General features: G+C 36.1%; 1 long non-coding RNA gene across 2 annotated transcripts in view; it reads left to right on the forward strand.

The window, feature by feature from the left end:
- Window positions 1-25,438, forward strand: part of LOC104856460 — a 340,761-nt gene that overhangs the window by 262,887 nt on the left and 52,436 nt on the right. For both annotated transcript variants that reach the window (XR_004517431.1, XR_004517430.1), the window contains one exon: window positions 18,155-18,244. This is a non-coding gene — a long non-coding RNA (uncharacterized LOC104856460). The remainder of the gene's footprint in view (window positions 1-18,154; window positions 18,245-25,438) is intronic.

The raw sequence follows: 25,438 nt of genomic DNA on the forward strand, positions 1-25,438 counted from the left end.
TATTTCCTGCAAATTTATGACTCACAACTCATTGTAAGCAGTTCCTAAAATGCATTCTGACTTTGTGCCATGAACTGGTGATGACAGCATACCAATTTCATGAAAGCTAATATTGAAGTGGGTCAGTGTCTATAAATAAACTACTGTTATATATCCATATATGACTATATATGTAACTATATACATAGTCAGTGAATGAGGAGATGCCTCAAATCTTAAATAAATACTTGGTTATAAAAGTGATAATATAGGTGTTATTGTGCAAGACAAATAGGATGTCTTAGTCCATTTCTGCTACTATAACAAAATGCCTGCCACTGAGTAATTTATAAACAGAAGAAACCTTATTTTCTCACTCTTCTGGAGGCTGAGAGTCCAAGATCAACACATTGGCAGGTAGAGTGTCTGATGAGAAGAGTTTTCTGCTTTCAACATGGCATCTTATATGCTGCACCCTCTGGAAGGAACAGATGCTGTGTCCAGACGTGGAAGAAGGGAAGAAAGCCAAAGAATGGGTGAAAGATGAATGAAAACTAGTCCTTAGCACTCACTCATTGAGGGAATTGTCCTGCTATAAGCTTAGCTTCCTTATACTGTTGCACAGGAACTTAAGTTTCAAAATAAATTTTGGAAGGACTTGTTCAAACCATAGCTCACAGTACATGGGCCTAGAAAATCATAGGTTGTACCCAGGGTCCCAGTGTTTTGCCTCAGGGAAGAAAATATGTTATTATATTTGCACTTTCTTTGGACTTGAAATACTCCTCTGTAGGGGTTCACAATCAGACTGGTGCACCTTGTATCATAACTTACCTTAGATTTTGTAGTAGCTTTGGTGGTAGGAGGAATAATGACACCCCAAAAGGTATCCATAGCCTAATCTCCAGAACCTCTGAATATGTTACATTACATGGCAAAGAGAAGTTAAGGTTGCAGATAGGATTAAAATTGCTTATTAGCTGACTTTAAAATAGGGAGATTGTTGTGAATTATGAGAGTGATTGCCATTTACCACAAAGTCTTTAAAAATTTGAGAAGGTTTTGACCCATTATTCCTGCCTTTGAAGATGGAGGAAGGGACCATAAATCAAGAAATTCAGGTGACCTCTCAAAACTGGAAAAAGCAAGCATTTGGATTTGCCCTGGGTCCTCCAGAAGGGAGGCAATCCTTTCAAAACTTTAATTTTTAACTCCTTGACACTTGTGTCAGGCATCTAGGCAAACATTCCACTGAGTAACACCTCCAGTCTGTGTCACACTTCTGACTTCAGAATTAAAAGATAATGAACTTGTGTTTAGAAGTTTGTTACGGCAGAAAAAGAAAAGTAGTATAGTTCTTAGATTGTCTATTTTTAGCTTGTTTCCCTTCCATCTATTTTCCACAATTTACCCCAAGATTATCTTTTAAAATACTGACCTGGGTATGACACACTTTTATGCTAAATCTGCTCATGGTTTACCATTTGACCAGGATCACATTGCACTGGTTTATCATGACATTCAGGGCTCTGGAATCTATCAGATTCCAGCTTTGAGTCTTATGTAAAACCCTCCCTCTACCTTCCCCTTCCCCACAAAAATATTCCATTAAAATATATTCTATACACAAAATATCTCAAAGTGCATAAAGAATGATTAGCTTAATCACAGCTTCTGGAAAATACCACTAACTTTTATGGTTGCAAAGTCCTTGTTTATTCTGATTGGTTTTTGTGGTATATTCAAGGTGTTGGTTTCTTCCTGATGTATCTACCGACTGTAGTGCTTTTATAGCTCAGGGATGACTTTCATGGCTATTTGTACTTCTACTGTTGTTTTTTTTCATGAGTTAGTACAGTAAGTATCTATTCCACAGTTCTAAATATTTTCTGAATGTTAATTCATGTATTCCTCATAACAATTCCATGAGAAAGATACCATCACCTCCATTTTAGGACTGATGAAACTGTAGTATAAGAAGGTTAAATAATGTTCCCACTTACAAATCTAGTAAGAATAGGAGTTGAAATTTAATCCCAAGCAGTCCAACTCTAACAGTCTGTGAATCTGTACTTTAAATAGTACTTGATACTTCACTATGCCGTATACCCAAACAGAAAAATATCTACTTTTTCTTTTCTTTGTAGAAATTGGAATCTCAGTGATTGACTGGGGAAGTGAAAACATGATGCTTTTATAGAGCCTACTTTTCATGGTCTCATTAGATTTAAGGTATTTAGCTCATCTAACCAACAATTTCCAGGCCCAAAAAACAAACAAACAAATGAACAAACAAAAATTCATTTATGTTCATAGAGATTTGATCAGTAGCTTTCTAATTTCTACTTTTGATTTTCCTATTTGGGCAATGTTGACTTCATATAACGAGGTGGGAAGTATTCTTTCATCTCATAAATTTATGGAAGACTTTTTGTGAAATGAGTAGGATTTTTGTTTTTATATATGTTTGAAATAATCACCAGTGAAGCTATTTGGTCTTGAAATTTTCCTTTTGGGAAGATTTAAAACTTCAAAATCTGTTTATTAAAAATACAAAATAGGGCTATCCAGGTTACTTGTTTTTTTGTGAGTATTGATAGTTTGTTTCTTCCAGGAAATTTTTCATTTCATCTAAGTTGTTGAATTTATTGATACAAAGTTTTACATAGTATGCCTTATCTTTTAATTATCTGGAAAAGTATTAATGATGGCACATTTATCTTTCCTGAAATTGGTAATTTGTGATTCATCTTTTTTACAAATTAGGCTTACTAAAAATTTACAAATTGTATTAATTTCTTTCAAAGAAATTTTGTATTTCTTATCCTTTTTCTAAATTCTATGTCATTGATTTCTGCTCTGATATTTTTTCTTTTTAGTTTTCTTTTTCATTTGACTGTTTTTTTTTGTTTCTTATGATAGAATCTTTATTGATTTAAGATTTTCATAAAATGTTTTGTTTTGTTTTTACTTAATTTTCTGAGAGAAAACATTTTTCAATGCTTGAATACTTTTAAATTTGTGGAAATATGTATTTTGTCTTACAAAATGAAATATTTTGATATACGGTGTGTATTTGAACATAATATGTATTTTAGTATATATAGGATACTTATTCTCTAATATATGTGTATATTTTATATAATACATATATTTCATACTATGTATATGTCATATACATATTTGACAGTTTTGTTTAATGTTGTAAGGTCTCTCTGTCTTGACATTTTGTTCAATTGATCATTGAGAGATATTGAAATTTTAGATTATACTTATGAATTTTTCTATTTTCCTAGCAATCCTCAGTTTATTCTATGTATCTTGAGGTTCTTTATTAGGAGCATAAACGTTTAGGATATTTATGCCGTCTTTATGAACTACCTCTCTTATCATTGTGATATGTCCTTGTCACACCTGCTAACATTCTTTGCCCAGATATATATTTTGTCTGATATCAGTACAGTCACTCTAGCATTTTGTTTGATTGTTTGTTTTTGGTGAGAATTAAAATGAGAAATCTTTTTTTTTCATTCTTTTAAAAAGTATCATATTTGATAAAACTCACACCATAGAGTTATTTTTGTTGAAACAATTATCATTTCAAAAATTTATATAACAAGGAAAGAATCTTGAATATTTCCTCATTTCCATTTTCAGATCTCTTTGTTCCTTTGTATTTACCCATATTTCCATTTGGTTTCAACCTATTATCATTTTACTTTTTTCTCTCAGACTGTCTTTAACATTTTTCATATACAGATCTGCTTTTGTATATTTGAAAGTAAATTTCATTTCACCTTCATTTTAGAATGGTTTTTTTCCTTCAGTATAGGAATCCCAGGTTTTTTGTTTTCTTTTGATATTTCCTTTGAGTACTCCTAAGATATTGCTCTATTAGCTTCACCTGTATACTGTTTTTAAACATAAATTCCTGTTATTCTTAACTGTGTTCCTCTGTATGAATTGTAGCATTTTGTTTTGTTTCTAATTACTAGTTTGAGCAATTTGGTTATGTTGCAGCTTTGGGTAACTTTTCTTCATAATTCTTGTACTTAGGTTTATTGGCATTCTTGGATATGTGTTTTTTTCCATCAAATTTGGAAAGCTTTCAGCCATTATTTATTTTGCCTACTTCCTTATTCTCCTTATAGAATCCCTGATTGCATTTATATTAGGTCAGTGGAAATTGTGCTTCTGCTAACTGATGCTTTAACTATTTTACCTATTTTATTTTAGCTAGTGTCTAAGTCTGTGTCTTCAAATTTACCTTCCTTTTCTTTTTTAATGACTAATACGTTGTTAATTCTATCCAGGTATTTTTCATCATTTATGTCTCTTCCTTTTTTGAAAACAGAATACAGTTACAACTGCTTTAGTGCCCTTGCCTTCTATTACTAATATCTGTGTCTACTTTGGATCAGTTTTAATTGATTGATTTTTCTGCTCTTTAAAGATGTTCCTCATTCTTTACATTTCTGTAACCTCTGGTGTTGTGTTTTTACTTGTTGGGGGCTGATTACTTTTCATTTTCAAGAATATTTTTGAATTTTGTCCTGGCAAACCACTAAATTACTAGGAAAATTTAATTTCAGAGGGTCTTCCATGATTTTTAAGTGGATTCAGAGCAATATTTGGTCTGGTGCTAGTGACTTCCCACTGAACAGGAAATGTCTGTGCCCTCTTTATAATTCTGTGAGGCTTTATAATCGTGAGGCTTACTATTCCTGTTGGAGGAAACAGAGAGAGTGTTCCAGCCCTATGTAGGCACCTGGTAGTGTTTTCTTAATCTTTTAGGATGTTTTTTGGTCCTAACTTAAGTAGTTTTCTTACAGGCCTCTGCTATTAAAAATTCTTAAATATTCAAGGGTGCCCCTCTGCAGATCTCCAAGGTTCTTTCTCTGGGCAGTCCTCTTTTTTCTGGTTTGCTATCTTGGGTACTTTAGCTGTCTTGGTCTCCCTCACATCAGCTGAAGTATTGGCTGGGCTCTTTCTGGTTTCTCATCTGTTTCACGGGTTAAAAATTCAAAGCATTTGTTATGACAATCGTAGGATTCATCCCACTCACTTAATTCCCTTTGTAAAGAGACCTTTGCCCTGTATTACATGATATCTAGTATTTTGAAAATCATTACTATTTTCTGTTTTGTTTTTCCAGGCAGAGGCTTAAATGTGGTTTATATTTCCTCATGTTGATCAGAAGCAAACTCAAGTTAACATTCTACTAGTTCATGTAGGAGCTTCTTGTAAGAAACAAAAATCCAGGACTCAACAAAGTTGAAATTCTGTTTGGATGAACTCTGATAGATGAGAGACCTTCTCAGCTTCCATGACCCATATGTATTGCCAATTGGCAGGAATGAACAATGCCAGAAAGCTTGGGAGAAGCCAGTTTTAATAATTCTAACTCATTCAGCACTGCCAGCTACATTATGTAGCGCAATAACTCTAGAACACTCTGTAGCTAAAGCTGTGTTTGGACCACTTCCACATTAGGCTCCTATAATAAAAAGTTACACCATAAAATGGCCATAGGTTTTCCTTAGCAGACAAATGACTTCCATCTGAAAGATAAACAACTAAACCAGAACCTCAAAAAATTATATACAGAGCTTTGAGGTCTTGGTGAGAAGTTTTACTGCTTACAGGCAACACTTAACTTTTGTCAGATTATTTTTTGTCAGATTTTTACCAACTGTAGTTTTAAAATTCTCAGGTCTGACATTTCACAGGATCGTTTGCCTTTTAAATGTGTCACTCAGTTTTGTATGACTGATCGGCAGAGCCTAGGACCAAACATTTTTAATAAAAGTTTCAGCAATTACAAAAGATACCATTAAGTCCTCACACCATGTTTTGAAAGGCTTTACAATGTTAACATTGAAATGGATGTCAGATTTGAGAAAAGGGAAGAAAATTCCTTTTTTATTTTTGTCTCAGAATTAATGTTTCAACTTCAGGGCTACAGAACTGTGTTTCCCTACATTGCCAAGCATGCTGCTTTTCCATGGTTACATAACTCAGGACTCACAGGCCTTGACTATCCAAAGGAAGATCAGAACTACAGCAACAGTCATCAAAGACTGTTGCCCTGGACTGCTTCTCTCTACATGCTTTATGATCATTTCAGGCTTCCTTACATGTCTAGTGCTGGAAATTTCTAGGGAGCACTCACTTTATGCTTCCTGAAATCTTACAACATAAGATATATTCATTTTCTTCTCTTCTGCTGGTTTCCCATATCACTATATTCACAAGAGCACCTATTGAGGGCCATCTCACCTGCTGAACTGCCTCCCAAAGTGGATGCCAGCAAATATTAGTATTGAGATTCTTCATGTCCTTTCATAAGATGGCAAGTAATGTCCAGGGCGAAGATATGAACTATTGTTGTTCCCACACTGCTGAGTTTTGGGACTGTAATATCTCGGTGAAGTTTGATGAAACCGTCTTTGTTGTGTCTTCTTCTGTAGTAGTCATTCCACAGCAGGATTCAAAGGAAGCAATATATGAGCTGGTATATGGAAGTCAAATAAGAGAAAGTTGGATATAATGACAGAACTACCAATAAAAGGAAAAAAAAACATTATTATGTGACTACAGAGCATAAAGTGAGGAGCAGAATCCAATAGTTTCCCTTGAGAAATGAGCCCTTCCTTTGATATAGTCAGTGCCCTGGCATATGCATCTATGCTCTAAGTGACCCTACCACAGACCTTGTCTTTCCCTCAGAAGGACCTTGATTCTCCATATAAATATGCTGGGAAGAAACTTGTGCCACTTATCCTTAAAACATACCTAAATATGTCTGAATTTTCTGATGCACCTATTTTTGGCTCAAATGAAACTCCTGCTGCTATTTAAATGCATAGCTCGACCGTATCTCTTCTTAGAAATTACTAACTAATAATAAATTTCAAGCAGCCCTGGAATGATGCAGCCACAAATGAAGGGAAGTGGGACAGCAGGACAACTCCGTAGAATCTCAGTACTGGGTTGGGGATTTAGCTCAGTGCTCCATGCCTGTCTTGCAAGCACAAGGTCCTGAGTTCAATCCCATTACCACAAAAACAAAACAAAACAAAACAAAAAGGAATCTCAGTACTTTGCTGGAGACAGGGCTGAGTGGCATTGGGTGTTATCTCAGTACTTTGAGGTTTGCCAAATGTAGGAAAATATGTGTATGTGTACTATGAAGTGTACGTATATGTTCAAATATTGTATCAATGCCAGAATGAATAAATAAAGTATATACAAAGCTTTAACTGACCAATATTTACCTAGGATCTCACTGGATACTTTTATTTTCTGTGTGTGAAAAATATTTCTTTGAATGATAGTAAAAACTCCTTGCCTTCATTGAATGTGTTTTCTGATCATCTTCCTAAGCCTCTGTTTATGGTAACACCTCCTGAATTGGGATCAGGGCTGTTGGGATTGGAAGCTGTTGGGAGAACTTATCACTGACCACATTTCTTGGTAGCAACATGACACTGCCCTGAAGGTTAACCATTGTCAACATTCTCTGATTTTCATCCCATGTTCCCATAACATTTAGATGGATCTACTTAGAAGAATATTTTTAAAAGTAGAACTTGTTTATTTCCAGTTTGCTTACTAGACTAGATTCTTTGGGATGCCAATATATTAGATAAAACCCAGGGGATTAAAGAAAAGATAAGTATTAAGTATCTATAAAAATGCTGATGTTTTGTTCAAATAGTACCTTTGATTTGAACTAATTCTTGTTCTAGTTTTCCCTGTTTTCCACTTACATGCCCTTTTTGCATTAATGGCTCATTTTTGAATACTAGAATATTCAGTGGCACTCTTTAAGGAATTAAATTGCATCCACAGCTATCATACAATTCATGTGGTTGCCCTTTATCACTGTGTTTCTCTTTGAGTAGAGCTGTTTATTGTCCTGGCCTCACTCCATTATGCTGTCTCTCAGGAGGCAAAGTTCTTCCACATTCTAGGAAACACTCCATTTTTATTTTGCATCGGATGAGTGCTATGAGTTGTAGTAATAATTATAATATTTCTTTTTTTAATCTTGAAGAAAGTTGTACTTCTTATCCTGAGGCTAGTTCAGTTACATTGCTCCATTGGATAGATATCGATATAATGCTTTTGTAACAAAAAAGTTTATATACTGATAATAATTTGGTTGCTCACATGTAGTAATTCAGATGCCTAAATACATTATACCACAACTGAATAATAGAATTATGTGGATTTTTTTGTACCAGAGATCAAACTCAGAGCCTTGCACTTGTGAGGCAGGTGGCGGCACCACTGAGCTAACTCCCTGGCCCTATTATGATAATATTTTGGTAAAAATTTCTGATGGCTAATCCTTCCTCACCTTCTCTGAAAATATCTTTCATATTTCTAGCCCTATATTTCCTCATATTTTTCTTTATCCTCTGTTTTTATATCCTTTTCTTGTAGGGGCTATTGGGAATATATGCTTTTAAAATCTAATTTAAAATTTGAAAGATATTAAAAATATCGTGCATTTCTATGAACATATATTGATGTTATAAACAAATGGTAACTAAGTCTTTGAAAATATTTGTTAATAAATAAACAGATAAATGTTAGCGTCATCATCATAAGTGGATATGCCATGTGGGTCATTTTTGTAGGTAACAGTTATACTGTAATTAGAAAATAAAGATCCACCTTGCTAGTTGTCCTTTGCAAGTATGCTTTTTCACTGGAGAACTGGAAATGATTTGGGGGGGGGGTTCCCGGAGAACGAACTCAGGACCTTGCACTTGTGAAGCAGGCAGCGGGACTACTGAGCTAAATCCCTGGTCCCTGGAAGTGATTTTTGAGTAAACTTTAAAATATATGCCAGTACATTATGACAGCCTTGTATTTTGGAATTTTGGCAGTTACATCTTTCACAATGAACAATGTCAGCAATCACATGTGACATCACCAACAAGGCAGACAAAAAAGGAAAGAAAAGAAACGGAAATAGCTGAGCTATTGCTTCCCAGCTCTGTCCTTCAATGCAAAAGTTGTTCTGTCTGTATTTGAAGGTTTTAACCCCTTACACATCATTTACCAGTATCAACATCAGCTACTTATTTGCATGTTAGTAAGAATGGACACGGGATACCTAGGGGCGGTGTCTAGCACGTCCTGTCAAGACTGGTGTTACCTCCAGAGTGTTGGCAGTATGCTGCGGAGTCAGCTATAAAATCAAGCACCCTCACTCAGGTGGGAAATAGAAAAAGATGTTTTAAAAAAAATTCTGCAAGCCTTTTTGAGAGCCTGCAAAGTGAAAAAGAGCAAGAACTTAAAGAAAGTGAGAGAAAAAAATAATGAAGGGCTATGAGAATGCTGAGATGGAAAAAGTTGGCAGCTGAGCGAGACCCAGCAGCACGCAACTGCAAAAGACTTTGGAGGAGCGTCAGGAGACTGGTATTAGTCACACGCTGGCATTTTCTCCTTCCTGTCTTCTGCCTACTCACACCATAACTCCAAATCAAAACTCTAATTTAAAAAAATAAAAGATTTCGCTGTGTTGGATTCATAATAGCGTGCTTCTACCTAAACGCGTTCCCATCCTCTCGAATGACTAGTTATAGAATATGAATCACCTTGGAGCGTATAGGCACGCCGCTACAGGAGTCTGGAAAGGACTGATTCTTATGGAAACCACAAGGCAGGTTGCTACCCTGTGTGGGAGTGGAAAGTGCTGGCAAAATCCTCTGTGCTAACCCTTGCCCCTCACCTGAGTGTCCTATCTGTGCCAGTTTGCCCGCTGATCCGAACGTGGCACTGCTGGATGCTATGCTTAGAAGGCTGAGCTTTCCTTGTAACTCTCTTGACCTAGAATGGGTTACCTAATGTCCTCTTGGAGTTTTTTTACTCTCAAAATACATTGCTAAGGATTTTTCTCTAGTGTCTCCATTCTAAGCTTTGTCTCTGTGGCTTAGAGGTTCTTCTAAATCCATCAGTAAAAGCCAACCCCCAGTCCCGAAGTTAATAAAGCTGCATAGTCGGTTTGTCTTACACATGCCTATCAGCCTCTGAATGCTGATGTGTGCTTGAAGTAAGAGAGCTTTAAAAACCTTTGTTGACATTGGTCTAAGATCTCTCTGTCTGAGGTACTATCAGGGAATTCGCAGGGCATTCATCAAAATCAAGCTGATGCAAGCATGAATACTCACAGAAGAAAGAGCCCTTTTATGCTGAAAACTGCTGAAGGCTGGAAAAGGGGCTAATTTATTTAAATTATCCCTCTAAGTGTCAAGCCCCACACTTTCTGGAAGGAGCTGACAACTGTGGGTTAAAGAAAGTTTTCTCAAATTTATAAATAAATTAGCAATGGTAGAAAGTTAACCTGGGAAATCAGAGTAACAGAAAAGTAATCGCCATTGATGTTGATGCAGATGTAGGAAAACACCGTTTCTGCTATTAAGCTTTTAAATGTCAGCAAATGGCAGTTTAGTAGATCATTTGCTAATAATGATTAAATTTCTCATTAAAATGTTTCCTTCATTATTCTTCAGGTAGAAATGTATAATTCAATGATTGTTACATCAATTACAGTTAAAAAGCTCATTAAAACTCTGAAATATTATCTTTCATAGTCCGAGTACTTTAAGAGTACTGTACTAATTATAAAAGAAATAAACTCTTATAATAGCACCATTTGAACTGATGCCTTATAAATTCTTAATGTAAAGCTAACATGTAAAGTTTAAATCAAATATATAGATCCAATAAAACAAAACCTTTTTAATCTTGTTTTACCTTCAAAAGAACTCTGATGATTATAATTAAATAATGCATGATATAATAAAGATCTAGAGTGTGTGATTATTTCATTGGCAATTGAATATTGGTGCTTTTTATTTATGCAAGCAATGTATCATAGGCAATATGCATCAAACATTAAAATATTGATACAATTACATCTAGACTGCCAAACCAATAAAAAAAAATCTGTGACATGACTATGCTGATGATAGTAAGACAGTTTGAAATATTTTTAAAATTTTAATACTCTGATATGCTGGGTTATGCTAATTTTGCTAAGAAATAATGTCTTTAAGGTTCACTGTTGTGTTTTTTTATTATTATTATTATTCCTGAGTCTGAACAAATCCAGCTTTGTTCACTGTGGCTAACTAGAGATTGTTTCTGTATACATTTGACCTTATTTTATTTTTTAAGATAAAAAGAACAGTAAGGTTTGGGGTAAATTTGTTTATAAGTGTATTCATTCATAATAATCTTTCTCTAATATTCTCATGTACTAAGTTTAATAGTTCTTCTAAACATTGAAATGCTCTCAACCCTTAAGTCCTTCTGAAGAGAGAAAAGCAAATTTTCCTTGTAATTCTTTTATTATTAAATTTTCTTTTATTATTAAGTGATTAAATTTAAGAGACCATATAGTCTCTGAACCTATCCTAGACATCCCTAATGGAAGCACAAGGTAACAGAATTGTTTGCAGTATGCACACCTTAGGTTCAGTGTTACATAGCTGACCCATTTTCTCATCTTTAAAAATGGACCAAAAATGCCTTTGTCCTGCACACCAAGGAGTAACTTAATACATAATTATTGTCTTAAAAACAGCAACAGATTCTTTGCTACTAATATCTGTCCACCTTGAACTGTTGTCCCTCTACCATCCTGCCTTGGAGCCAGCTGATTATGGCAGAAACGTCTCTAAACCGTGAGCCAAATAAACCTTTCCCCATTTAAAAAAAACAAAACTGCAACAGAAACAGACTTTATGTTCATTTGGCTGCTGAAATGTTTGTGTGATTCTAGGGACCTGTTTGCCTCTAAAAGTTTCTTAGAGTCCTGGCCTGGCTTTAGTAGATGTTTTCTGTTATCCCCCCTGCAAAGCAGAATTATTATTGAAGGATGCAAAGATTCAGATTATGACAGTTGTGCAAAGAACCAAAAGATGGTGGCATACTTCATTTTCATATTATATGAAAGAGGTACCCTGGTCCCTGAGAAGTAAAGGGATTCCACAACCATGGCTTCTCTTGACCAAATCTCAAATCAGGGTGGGGTCTATGAGACTGGCACCATTGTCAGCTCTCCTCTTGGTGATGGTTATCTGAGTGGCCGCGTGAATATCCTGCTCCCTAAGCTAAAGGTACCCAACATCTATGCTTCCCAGAGGTGTGGGGTGATAAGGAGTTCCAAAAGAAATGAGCGTTGTTGAGCCCATAAACAGAATATATACATTGCAGCAATTTAATTGCATTTTAAGAACTCAGAGTTGAACTCCAGAGCAAATAACTCTGTAAGCCCCATCTTCATCTGTCCCCCTTTAGCAATGTCAAGTGTATTTGCGCCCTCTTTTCCTATATGAATAAGTAGCAATGGCTGGCAATGATACAGCACAGTTGATCATCATGAATGTCTCTAAGATGTCATATTTATGCTCTTCTGTTTAGCTTAAATCTTACTCAGGTTCTAATAGCGAACAGTCCAGTTGCAATGGGCTGGCACTGCAAAGCATCTGCTCTATTCAGATAAATAAGACCAATGTGTTTGAAGGGCAAAGTTTCAGTACAAGTGGTCTGCCATTTCATTTGGAGATGCAGTTCTTGTGCAGCATAAATAGCAAAGGGAAAAGGAATCACTTGCTAATTGATTGAATTTCCTGTAAACGAATTAAAAACTTGTGCAGTATTAGTTAGGTGTATGCAGAAGACCTTGATGCTTTCACTTCTCCTTTGAGTTTGCAAGTCTGAGTAATGATGAGCCCCTGTCCTTGCCAAGCTGATGTCTGTCACATCAGGCAGGAGGCCATAGCAGTGATGCACTTTTAGTACTTGAAAACCATTCTTTATGGGGTTCAGGTATGGCCTGTGCTCACTGGTATGTGTGTACCACACAAAGAAAAAGAAATTAAATTTCATTCAAAGCACCCCTTTAACCCACCTGAACAGTTTTATTGGGGATAGAGAAAGAGTTTTTTTTTAAATTATTAGGTGGAGTTTTTTTTCTTTGTTTTTACATTCTAGAAATGAATAGAGTCATGCTAGATAACAATCTTTGTGAACTAAAAGCACCAAGGATTAAAGATCAAAAAGAGGAGTGTTCACAAAGTGCAAATGCTGGTGGGGTTGCAGTGCCTTGATAACCACAGAAGAGTTGATAATTAACATTCCCACTTCCAGGCAAAGGGCATTTGGCCTTCCAAAGGTGGACCTATAGCACTGTTTCTCTCCCCATATGAAAGTAGCTGATTTAGTCAGGAAGGTGACAATTGAGGATCTTTTCTAGTAGAATTTTTGCATCTTCCCAGTGCCTGGATCCGAATTTACCACAGAGACTGTCCATCACAGTTGTTATGTATGCAGCCTGAGTGAGCCCGCAGGGGATCCTAGTTATTTACACTCTTTTTCAAGCTTCGAAGCTGTTATAATCATTCGCTGTCAACTTTGTGCTGACACTGAATTTTACTTTGTGGTTTTTATGCTTGGTTTGGGTCTAAAATACTGGCATCCATACCCTACACTGTAATTCCATGGGTGACTGAGCTGACCAGCCGTATCCTGTATTACTAACAGAGCCCTGGAATCCTGCTACATATGGATATTTCAGGATTTGTTCATTGTGGACAATAAAGAGTCCTTGGCTTTGTGCTTTTATCCTGGTGGTAGCCTTCCACAATAAGCCCGTACCCTGTTGCATCTTATTACATTTTTGTCTTTAAAGGACAAGTATCAGTTTCATTTGACCCTACTTGTAAAGTTGGAACTGGCAAACTTTCCCTCTTCAAAACCTACTGTGATTTTTTTCAGTGGTTCCTTCCTTTCCCCAGATCCATGTTAAAAGAACAAGGTTTGTATTCTCCTCTGTGCTGTCCCCTCCCCATTTCTTTCTGCCTCTGTGAGTCAACATACATACTGGAAATGTATTTATAATTCAGATCAAAATAGAAGTGTTGTCCTGGGTGGTATGAATGACAAGGGACAGATTACAAAGACAGTGGGTAAGGCCACCAGGCGGGTGAATGAGTGATGTGCTTTTAGACTTCATCAAAGAACATTTGCATGCTCAGACTTAAATGCCCTGTGTCCCAGTCATGCAGGGAATAAACACCTTCCTCTCACTTGTGAACAACGTTCTTTCCATTAAGCCCAGGGCCTTAAACCTTTAATGACAGGGCAGCGAACGATTTCTCCATGTTTAAAACGTACTGTTTCTATGCACCATCTCCTTCTCCAGGATGAAAATTTCATGTACGTTGAGGCCCAAAGGGAGTGATCCACAAAATGATATGACCCTGTTCTTAACTGGACTTGAAATAAAGCTGGTCAAGGAGCTTGTGTGCTTGGCCAATGTAATAAAGTAGACAAATAATTACCGAGCAAATCAAACACACTTACACCTCAGATGATTTTGAAATATTATCTATAATCGGGCACTTCTGTGCTAGGAGGAAAGGTTAATAAAGTAATTTAAAAAAGATTGTGTGGAGTATTATAGAATCAGAAGAGGACTGGCGATCATAATTGTTAATCTCCTGAAACACCAGTTCTGCATTACACAAAGCAGATATTTTAGTACATATGTATTCCACTTATTACTATATTAGCTTGGCTAATTATCCTTTATAAAAATCTTACTTTAGAATTTTTGGTACAAAAAATTGATATGAGTATTCTAGCAGATCTGCAGTGTGTGTTTCAGTCATAAGATATTTAGGGAAGACTCATATCTTTGAAAATGAACTGTCTTTATGGATGTTCCACAGGAAAGCAATGCTGGAGTACCTTCTGGCAGATGTTGGACTTGGGTGCACAAGGTAACTCTTGTAGGTGGAATCACTGGAATAGAGGAGGCTAATTCTGAATTTTCTGGTGGCCCTTTAACATCCTTCTGATAAAGCTAAGTAGGACATAATACTCTGAAACATATATGTATATTTTTAAAAGTGTGTTTTTATTCCAAGTCTTGTTACACGTTCTGTAACTTTCAGGCCCTCTTCTATTGAAGAATTAATTTGTTGTGGAAGTAAAATGGAATTGGATAGTGGGGAAACATCAGAAGATATATGTCTCATCTAAACCACTGGTTGATTGTACACTGAGCCAGATATGTTACTGTCAGTGGTATTATAGAAATAACAATAAGACCTTCCTTGTAGGACTTCTGAATGATATAAGAAAGAACTGGTAAACTTCAAATATACCTGCTAAGAATGTTATTCATAATAATGCCTGTTTCACTAAATGTTCCCATCATTAAATGTTCTCTAAATGTATATCGTAAATATTTTACGACATACTTCATGTATAGCTGTGTAACTATTTTTACTCTTAGTTATCCGTTATCTCCATACTGGCTTGAAACAGATTTTTAGTGTTTCCCTATGGAAATCGTTTGTGCTTTGAATTATGCACCTTCTTGGCCCTACTGGATCAGCTGGGCATCCTCAACTTGTGTCGACGTTTCACACAGACAGTGGATGTACCCCCTTCTGGACTGCCACGTTCACTCTTCTCACATTCATTCCTTGATATCCTCCACATCATGCATTTGTCCTTGCTATATCACTGAAAGGGAACTTATTTTAGTGTACAGTGCCCAGTGCTCAGTTCTTGAAGCCATAACTTTGACCCGTCTGCAGCACTTAGCAGACTGTAGCCTTAGATTGACCCTCAGGCTCTGTGACACAGCAGGCTGGTCAGTCTCCCACATCTGTTTCATGCAACCCCCCTTCATTCTCCTTCCTGCCTGGAGAGAACACGCCATGCATTGAGCCCCAGACCTGACTTCCTTGGCTTCTTACCCTTCCTAAGTGTCATCCTTTCTGACAGCTTCAGAGAGCCTCCCTGCTGCTGACTCTACCCGGCACCTCCACTGAGCCTCCAACCTCAGTCCCTCATACAACAGAAATAACCGCACATATTTCTGGCTGTGGCTTTGTGGAGTTCTGAAGCCAGCTGAAGTTACCACAACTATCAGTAACACATTCTGTGGAAACTAGTTTAGCTTCAGGTGAATTAGTGTCTTCATTTCTGCAGTCTGAATCAATTTTGACATTATTTGCTTTATATGATTTTGGTGTAGGACCAAGCAGATTTTATGAAATGTGGGTGCCTAATGAGAGAATCATTTCCTACACATCATTTCTCCTAATATCAGTGGTTCAGAACTCTTCTACCCTCAGCCACCAATCACCAGCATGGTCAGATTTCGGGGGTATGCCACACAACCTGACAGTACTGGGGACTTTTAGAATGACTGAATCGAACTGTCTAACAGTTGTTTGTGGATTCAGATTTTCCTTTTTCCCAGTAGAAAATACAGCTTTTCAAATTCTTAGCATAATATTGGTAACACTTGAACAAGCCAGTCTTTCTAAGAAATTTAACCTGGGAAACCTGGTCTATGCTTTCATAAACAAAGTTAAAAAGGAAATGAACCAAAGAAAAAACATATTGTGACTCACAGGTACGATTACACCCCAGAAAATGTTGTGGCAAGTTCTGTTTGTCTCTTGAATGGTGAGAAGTTGTCTCATGCTGGTTTTGATGAACATTCAAATCAGGAACACAATTGTCTGGTGTGTGCAGTGGAAAGCATGGCTATCCTTGGAGCGGTGCTGCTTAAATGTATTGTCTCCCCAACCTTCTCTGGGATCAATATTTGTGGAGTGCTTGGTCACTATCTTAAGGAAAACTCACTAGTAAATACAGTAGGAGATTGGAATGAAAGATATTAAAGGAGAATGAGAGAATTCTAATTATGAAGGAAAGTCAAGATGCAAGATCTCCTTTCTTTTTTCAGCTTTGGGAACCAAAAGGACAGAAATAGTTGTGTTTTTTTTTTTTTTTTTTCCAGTAATGTTTTCCTTTGACCATGGTTACAAATAAAAGTCCCACACCTAATGCAGATCTGTTAGCAGGAGTGAAATCTAGAGAGCAGGAATTAGGTAGCATATGATTTCAAATCTGAAGCATATTAGTTTATGTAATGCTGGCCAAGAATTTATTGATGAGATTAAATTATTGCTATAACCTCTGCTTTAGTAATGCTTCTCACGCCTTTTCTGCCTCTTTCTCTCCCCTTTCCTTCCTTCTAGAATTTTTTCCCCTGTATTTTCTTCCTTTCTTAGATATGATATAGCTGCTATTAGTATTAGCTTAAAATGTTTTGTTGCATTTCCTTGCTTATTATACTCATGTTAGTTATTGCATCGTTCAATGTTTCTAATCTTCATATTGTCGCATAAGGCTAGAGTGTTCCTGCAATTATATAGATGTAAAGATATACACTTAAAAATAAAAAAATCAGGGAGAATTAAAAAGAAACAACATAACCATTGTATTTCTTTATGTAAGAAAGGTCAAAGCATAGCAGTATGTGATGTTTTTAAAATAGGGTAACAGAATTTCATACTGCAAGTACTTGAAATCCAACACAGAACAGGCTAGAAAAGTAATATAGTCATAGTAATTACTTTCATCTGGCAAAATATTTCAGGCAGCAATGACTAGCAATAAAATAAAATGATCACCTTCAGTATATCTATTACAAAAACAATTGTCTAAAATAAGAATGGCCTAAAATACTTGGTAGAATATAAAGCGTACATATGAGTGAGACTCCTTTCTCACACTCGCTCTCTTGCTTTTTCTGTCACACACACATGCATGCACATTTGCATACACATGTGTATACACAGACACACACACTCTTTCCTCATGTTAGAAAACTGTTAACAGCAATGTACCTAAATTGCTAGAGTGTTTTTAAGGGCAAAAAACAATTAGTGATTTACAAATAAATACACTAATGTAATCATCATCTTCTTTACATAAGTTTTTTTTACCTTTTCAGATTTATAGAAATCACTTACATGCTCCTTGGATTTCTATTCTTTTCCCTTTCTCTTTTTTTTTTTTATAAATACAGTGAATGTGAAACATCATTAATCCAGTCGTAATATCATCTGATAGAAGTTAATCCCTTCTTAAGCATAGCTTTTCTTGGCCTTTGAAATATAAAAATCTACTTTTACTGTTAGGCATTTTATTTAAGCACTAATTTATTCTTAATGTTTAATTGTCCTCTGTAAAATACCACAAAGCAAAGTGCACACTGTCTTCCAAGTTCTTTCTTTGGCAGTCTCATGATAGTCTTTGTCCTGTTATTTTGTCTTCTAAGGTCATGGACCAAGGTCAACATTGTGCCTGTGGTTTGGATGTGGCTATCGGCTCTGACAGGATGACACAGCCCGCATGAAGATCCTAATCGGTCAGAAAAAAGTCTATTAAGTTTGAGCCCTAAAGCTGTCTCAGCCAAATCAGGGATACCAAAGTTACATTTGTTTTTGTGATGACCATTCATTGTGGTCAAATGAAGAAATTGCTCGTGTGCATTTTGTGGCTTCAGGGGCAAAATCTGTGAATGTCATGTATCCTTTAGCCTTTCTGCTTTTTTAGTGACATTACTAAGAAGGCAGTTGTGAAAAAAATCATTTTTGTTGCAGCTGTTTATAAGTCACCTTGATCATAACAGTAAAGAGGCAAAAGAGAGGGAATCAGAAGCTTGATTTCCTTTTCTTCCTGAGTGTCAAAGTTGGGAAAGCCGATTGTGCTGCTGTGCTGGATAGAAAGTATATGTTGGTTCTAATATACTACATGCAAAGTAGTGAACTCAGGATTTTCATCTCTGAAACTCATGTTTTCCTCAAACCAATGGCCTGGCCAAATAATTAAAGATCTGAATTTTCCCTCTTATGTCTTAGATGCTAGGTGTATTGCTCATTGTTTTTCACTGATAAAAGATCTTTGGTTTTGTAACAAAGCTGCCTGAGAATAGCAGCCTGATCTATACAGCAGCCACAAAGGCAGAATGAACTTTGATTTCCTTTATCTCTTTTAAAATTGTTTTAGCCAGTGAAGAAGGCATTCTTATGATGTACACACTTTTAATATGAATTTAACTTCCTAGTAAGACAGTATTAAAAATAGGGCATGGAGCCGGGCGTGGTGGTGCATGCCTATAATCCCAGCACTCAGGAGGCTGAGGCAGGAGGATCTCTGTAAATTCAAGACCAGCCTGGGCTACATAGTGAGTTCCAGGTCAGTCTCAACTACATAGTAAGACTCTGTCTCAAAAAACCATAAATAAACAGATAAATAAAAATAGTGCATCCAGTTAAGCTTGATTTTGTCAACTTGATTATCTTGGGAGCCGCCACTCTTAGATGTGTGTCTGGGTAGATCAAGGAAGTGTGACCTTAGGATCTATATTTATGTTCCTTTCTTGCACTGTTCTGCTGCTCAGCTTCTCAGACACCACAAACCAAGAAACTTTGTTCCACCAAGCCTTTTATCATTGTCACCTGGCTTTTCCCGGCTCTGGATGACCCAAGGAGAAAAACTTTCCCAGAGCACCTCACAAACAGCAAGAGACCACATGCAAGTGAAATGGTTTCAAAGCAAAAGGGTTTATTGAAAAGTAATATGTGGCTAACAACAAGCAAGGCCATCACTAGAACGTGAGCAGCAAGTTCCTTTGTTCCAGTTTCTTTCATTTTACCACATTTTCTGTTTTAGGGTGTTTCATGCCCTATTTCTGCATATTCATGGTTTACTCTTGTTCTACTTTTAATTCTGAGTTGTGATGTGTCTTCCTGCCACTCATCCGTAATTAATATGCTGCATGAGATTCAGTTCAAATGGAGGAAGCCTTAAGCATATGATACTGAGGACAGGTAAACACAAGGGCAGTCAGGGCACCCATAGTTCTCCTTTGTGATTAGTTTGTGATCCCTTGTCCATCTCCAGTCTTTTTTTCAATTGGTTGAAATCATTTCACACCCTGGCCCTACCTCCCACCTCCCACTTCCTGTTATCAGAAAGTATAACCTGTACTGACTCAGACATCCTAGACCATACCCCACTGCTCATGTCTGAGTACCTGCATATATATATATGGACTAAATCATTTGAAACCATGAGTCAAATAAACTTCTAATTTAAGTTATGTGCATTGGGTAATTTGCAACAGTGACAAAAATCTGACTAATACACAGTATGTGCAACGTCTCATCTTAGTACAATAGAACTTCAATATATTTGTCTCAGGAGACTTTAGTTATTATGTTTCATAGGTGAGAAAACTGAGGTCTAAAATAAGTAACTATCATGTCCAGGCACCCAATGGCAGATACATTATTAGACTCTCTTTGGATTAGTGAAAATGCAGTTTTTCCCAACAGCATTCACCCAAACCTTTTTTTCTTAATCATCATTAGTCCAATAATAAAAGAATACACAGTAGTAGTCATTATGTTGATCAGGCTGACTTAACAAAAGCACACAATGCAGAAATGACAGCATTAGAAAAACTTGATATACATGTGTAGTAGAATGAAAGTAAACACTTAGCAAATCCACAATAAAAAAAAGAAAGAAAAACTCAAAGTGGTTGAAAGACTTAAATATGAGACCTACATACAGCTTTACAACCCCTAAAACGAAATGTGGGAAAGAAGCTTCTTGACATTGTTCTGTGCCATGGTTTTTGAAAATATGACTTGGAAAGCACAGGCAACAAAAATAAAAACAGACAAGTGGGATTATATCAAGCTAAAATCTTCTGCATAGAAAAGAAAGTAATCATCAGAGTGAAAAGACAACCTGCAGAATGGGAAATACATTTTAAATCTATATATCTGATAAGGGATTCATATACAGAAAATGCGAGGAACTCAATCACCACAACAATAACCCTCTTAAACATAACCCTCTTATAAAACAAACACCTTCTTAAAAATATCTAAAAAGAAAACATACAAGAACCCTGTGGGCTATTTGAAAAACATGAACAAACTTTTATCATCTAGGAAATACAAATTAATACCACAAATCGTGGCATATCTATGAAAATAACTACAGTGGACCCTTGACTTACAAACTCAGTTTGTGAGGGCTGGTCACAACTCAAATTGGTTAGTTGAAGGTTCAGGCTCCTCTACACAGCCTTCAAAGTCTCTTTCTTGTAGACAGCTAGATCTCAGCGTTCTTAGAGGAACATTGACCAATGATCTCTCAATTAACCCCCCGCAGGAAATGATGTTGTAATGTTTCTTCCAGGACTCTTTAAGGGTTAAATCTGTATCTAAGACCATCTGAAAGTACAAGCAGCTGGCATTTGTGTTATAACTCAAGATTTTGTTTGTAAGTTAAAACTAAAATTCTGGTAATGATCCAAGTTGTTTGTATGTCAAGCTAAACAAATCTTGAGAGTCCATTGTATTAACAAAACATAAAATATACCAATTATTGACAGGAAGTAGAAAAAAGAGAACCCTTGCAAGCTGTTGGTGAAGCTCAGACACATAAGGAAATTCCTCAAAAGTTAAAATTAAAATTTGAATTACATTATGATCTGGTAGATTTCTGAGTGTATATCCAAAGGAAATGAAAACACTATCTCTAAGAGATATTTGGATTTCTATGTTCATTGTAGCATCACTTACAATAGCCAAAATGTGGAAAAACGCAAGTATCCATAGAAAAATGAATAAGGAAAATGTGATGTGTATATTTAAACACAGAGCAGAATATAATTTGAGCTTTAAAAAGAATATTTCATTATTTACAACATAGATGGACCAAAGGATGTTATGTTAAATGAAATAGGCCAAGCACGGAAAGACAAACTTAGGTGATTTTTAGAATCAAACAATGTTGAGCTGTTAGGCAGAGTAGAATACTGCTTTCCTGAGGCTGAGGTAGCAGAAATGTGGAGCTGCTGGTCATGAATAGAAAGCTTCAGTTAAGTAAGATTATAAGATCTAGAAAACTAATGTACTGCAGGGTGACTGTAGTTAATAACACTATGTTGTATACTTAAAATTCACAAAGAAGGTGATCTTAAATGATGTCATCGCACACACACACACACACACACACACACACACACACACACACACATATGCACTCTAAATAGGTTAATTGGCCCGAGTGTGGTGGTAGTCATTTCACAAAGTATACATAGGTCAAACATCACATTGAACACGTTAAATATATACAGTTTTATGTATCAATTATTCCTCAATAACGTTGGGGGGAAATGAAGTCAGCTGATATGACTGGAACACAGTTTGCAAACCTATAGAAGCTGAATTTTTCTGAACCTGTTTCCTAACTTATACAGTAGGAAACTGTTCATATCTCAGAAGTTTATTGTAAAAATTAAATTTGAACATGCATGGTACTTCATACAACTGTGTCACATCGGTACTGCTGCATATAGGATGAATGTCTAACTTTGTAAATTACTGCCAACACTCTCAAATTTTGGAGTAAGCGAAGTGGCAGTGCTAAAGTTCCACTAAGGAAAAGGAAGAAAGAATGAGTATAGTACGGAAAATAATATTTTTTCTAAGATTGCATTGTGAGAAATGAAAAAGTATAAAAATTATGGCATTTCAAATTGGCATACTATTATGTTGTAGTACAGCTCACAGACAGATGTAAAAATAAAGTACAGATGTATCTTTTTTAGTTAAATCTGATATATGGAAATCTAGATTTAGTGAAAGATTGGTTATAGGGTCATTATTTGCTTTAAAAAGCAATTTGGCATAAGGTTCTTTAAAAAATAACTTCCTTACTATCTTTAATGTAATATTGCATTTGCTGAAAAAAAATCACACAAATTTACAAGAACTCATTTCATGCATAAAATGAAGCACATCTGTTGAATGTATACAGGAAAAATTGAAATAGAAAGAGCATATTGAAAGTTTGGAAAATCAGATAATAAGATGTGAAAAATAAAATATCAAGGGAATTTACACTAAAACTTCCTATATTGTTAATAAGTTTTTAACAATACATATTCTTCAGAAAATATCTATTCTGTATTTATGACTAGATGAGAGATAGAATGAGAGAGAGATAATGTAAGTCTGCTAGTATCACTTCTCTTTCCTCGTCCATTTCGTAATAGAATGTAACTGACTCCCCCCAAGTCCTCCAAGGGCACCTACAGCAAAGCCATACACGAGCCTCCTTGATTTGGCACATATCATTCTCTCTGAATAAAATTTCTTCTTTAACAGAAACTGGCAGCTTCAGAAACTAGTTTTAATCAGCTTTTCATCACTGTGACAACATGTCTGAGATAATCAACTTATATGAGGAAAGGTTTATTTTGGCTCATGGTTTCAGAAGTTTCAGTCCATACTTACTTGGCCTCATTGGCTTTGGGCCTATGACAGCACAGTACATCATGGCAGGAATGTGTGGTGGAGGAGACTGCTCACCTCCTGGAAGCTAAGAAGCAAAGACAGAAGGAAAGATGAAGGGACCAGCATCCCAATACCCCATTCAAGAGCACAGACAATAATCTAACTTCATACAACTAGACCTTACATAGCAAATTTTCCACTACTTACCAACAGGACTGGATACTGCAGGCTTTGGTGGGGAATTTGAAATCCAAACTATAACAGTAGACATCTATATTTCTCTCAAACTAGGTTTCATGAGTTCTGGAAAGTGGTCCTGAGATAGCATTCCATCTCCAGAACACTCAGGGCCCTGAAATCAATATTGAATACTGATTTACTTTGTCTTGAGTCATAGATTTGCAGTTGGGCATAATATTTCATTGGCCTTGGAATCTAACAGACCTGACTGCATTTGGTTCCATTTCTATGTAAAGTTTGATCTAGCTCTCAATTGGTCTCTTTGGGTCATGTCTTGTTCACCAATACTATTGGGAAAATCAAAGCTGTATCATATTTTTTCTGAGTGACTTTATGAAATATATCATGTTTTTAGCATAGTACCCCAAAAGGTTGAGAAACAGGAAATATTTGTATCATTCTTTCTGTATCACACCGTATTGTTTGTTGAGCTACTCTGTTACTTACTCTGTTTCCCCTGCTAAACTGTGAGCTACTTAAAGGGAAGTATTAGATCTGACCCAGCTCATATTGACAGAGCCCATCTGACTCATACAGAGTGGGTGCTATTTCATTTGTGAAGTCTCATTGAGACAAACACATGAGCATATATTTTCATGGAATACAGAAAGTCTACAGTAAAGCTTTGCAGGAAAAGAGAAAGAACAAAGGAAAGAACAAAAGGGTAAAATGAAGTCCAAAGTGCATATCACACTAGAGAACTCTCCATCTTGCCCACAGTTGATTAACAAATATTCTTTGGGAACATTTACTCAACCAGTTTTGATTCTAATTACACAAGCATTTCAATTTTTTCCAATTTAATAACATGTTATGCAATAATGTATTCAATGTTCTGAAGCCGAGAGTCATTCATCTAAACTGCTTGGTGAGTCAACTTAGGAAACAGAAAGGGAGAAAGAGTCACCACTTAGAGCAACTAAACCAATGAAACAAACCAAAACAAAACATTAAAGGAAAAGAAGGAGTGAGAGGTTAGGAGGGAAGGAGGGAGGGAGAGACTGGTGAAGTTGCTCTCAAGTCAACCCTGGCTAGCTTCGAGCGATTGTTACTCCTCAGCAGAAACAATTCATGCATGTGATAATTCGTTCTAGGATTCTGCTAGGGATATGTTTGGGTGGTGTTTTGGTTTTGCAAACTAAAAGTTTTTCTTTTTATAGACCACACTAATCTCTAGTCAGATATGATTTGAGTTTGATTCCAAAAATTATTGGGAGATTTTCTACAATCACATCTGAATCATATTGTAGGTTTGTTTGGTAACCTGAGAAATAATTTGTCTGGCGTGAAGCCTTGAACTTCTTTAAAGCAACTAGGTGATACCTTAGTCTGTCCTGACTTGGGCTTCAGTTCCCTCTTTGCTTGCTCTGCCCTCTCCAGTTTGAAGATCATTCTTCTTGATAGAGACCGTAGAACCAAAATAGGAGTTAAATAGTTGTGCTTTTTTCTTTTTGGTGACATATGTTAACATTTTGCTGTATGCTCCAATCAATGTACCTATCCCTTTGTTCTTCTTTACAAACAAAGCTTAAAATAGCATTGTGTTGTCCTTGGCAGTTTTTCAGCTCACATTCAAGCTTTAACCCTACTGACAATGTTCTTACAGCACTTTAATATATTGGCTCATTATCACTACATTTTCATACTTCCATTTGGGGTATATGCCTCTTAATATTCTACATTCAAAAGCTTTTAGAAAGAGAGAAGAATGTTCTTTTTATGTTTTTTTTATAAATAACTCTGAAAAATCTGTGATTACTTTGTCAGAATTGTAAAAGTAAGCTTATTTTTACTTTAAAACAATTTAGTCATAGGATTATTTCTACAACTTTCTATTTTGATGCCTGCTTTCCTAAATTCTAGGATAAATGCCTATGTCCAGATTTATTTTTCTGTGAACATAGCTAACTCTAAAGTAATATGTTAATTCTTTTCAAATTTCTCGTCAATGTTAGCTCGCCAGCCAAACCTCACTCCTTGGTCCAAATGAAATTACGTGT

The sequence above is a fragment of the Fukomys damarensis genome, unplaced genomic scaffold (genome assembly GCF_012274545.1).
Source record: "Fukomys damarensis isolate Sample0158 unplaced genomic scaffold, DMR_v1.0_HiC HiC_scaffold_2, whole genome shotgun sequence".
Lineage (NCBI taxonomy): Eukaryota > Metazoa > Chordata > Mammalia > Rodentia > Bathyergidae > Fukomys > Fukomys damarensis.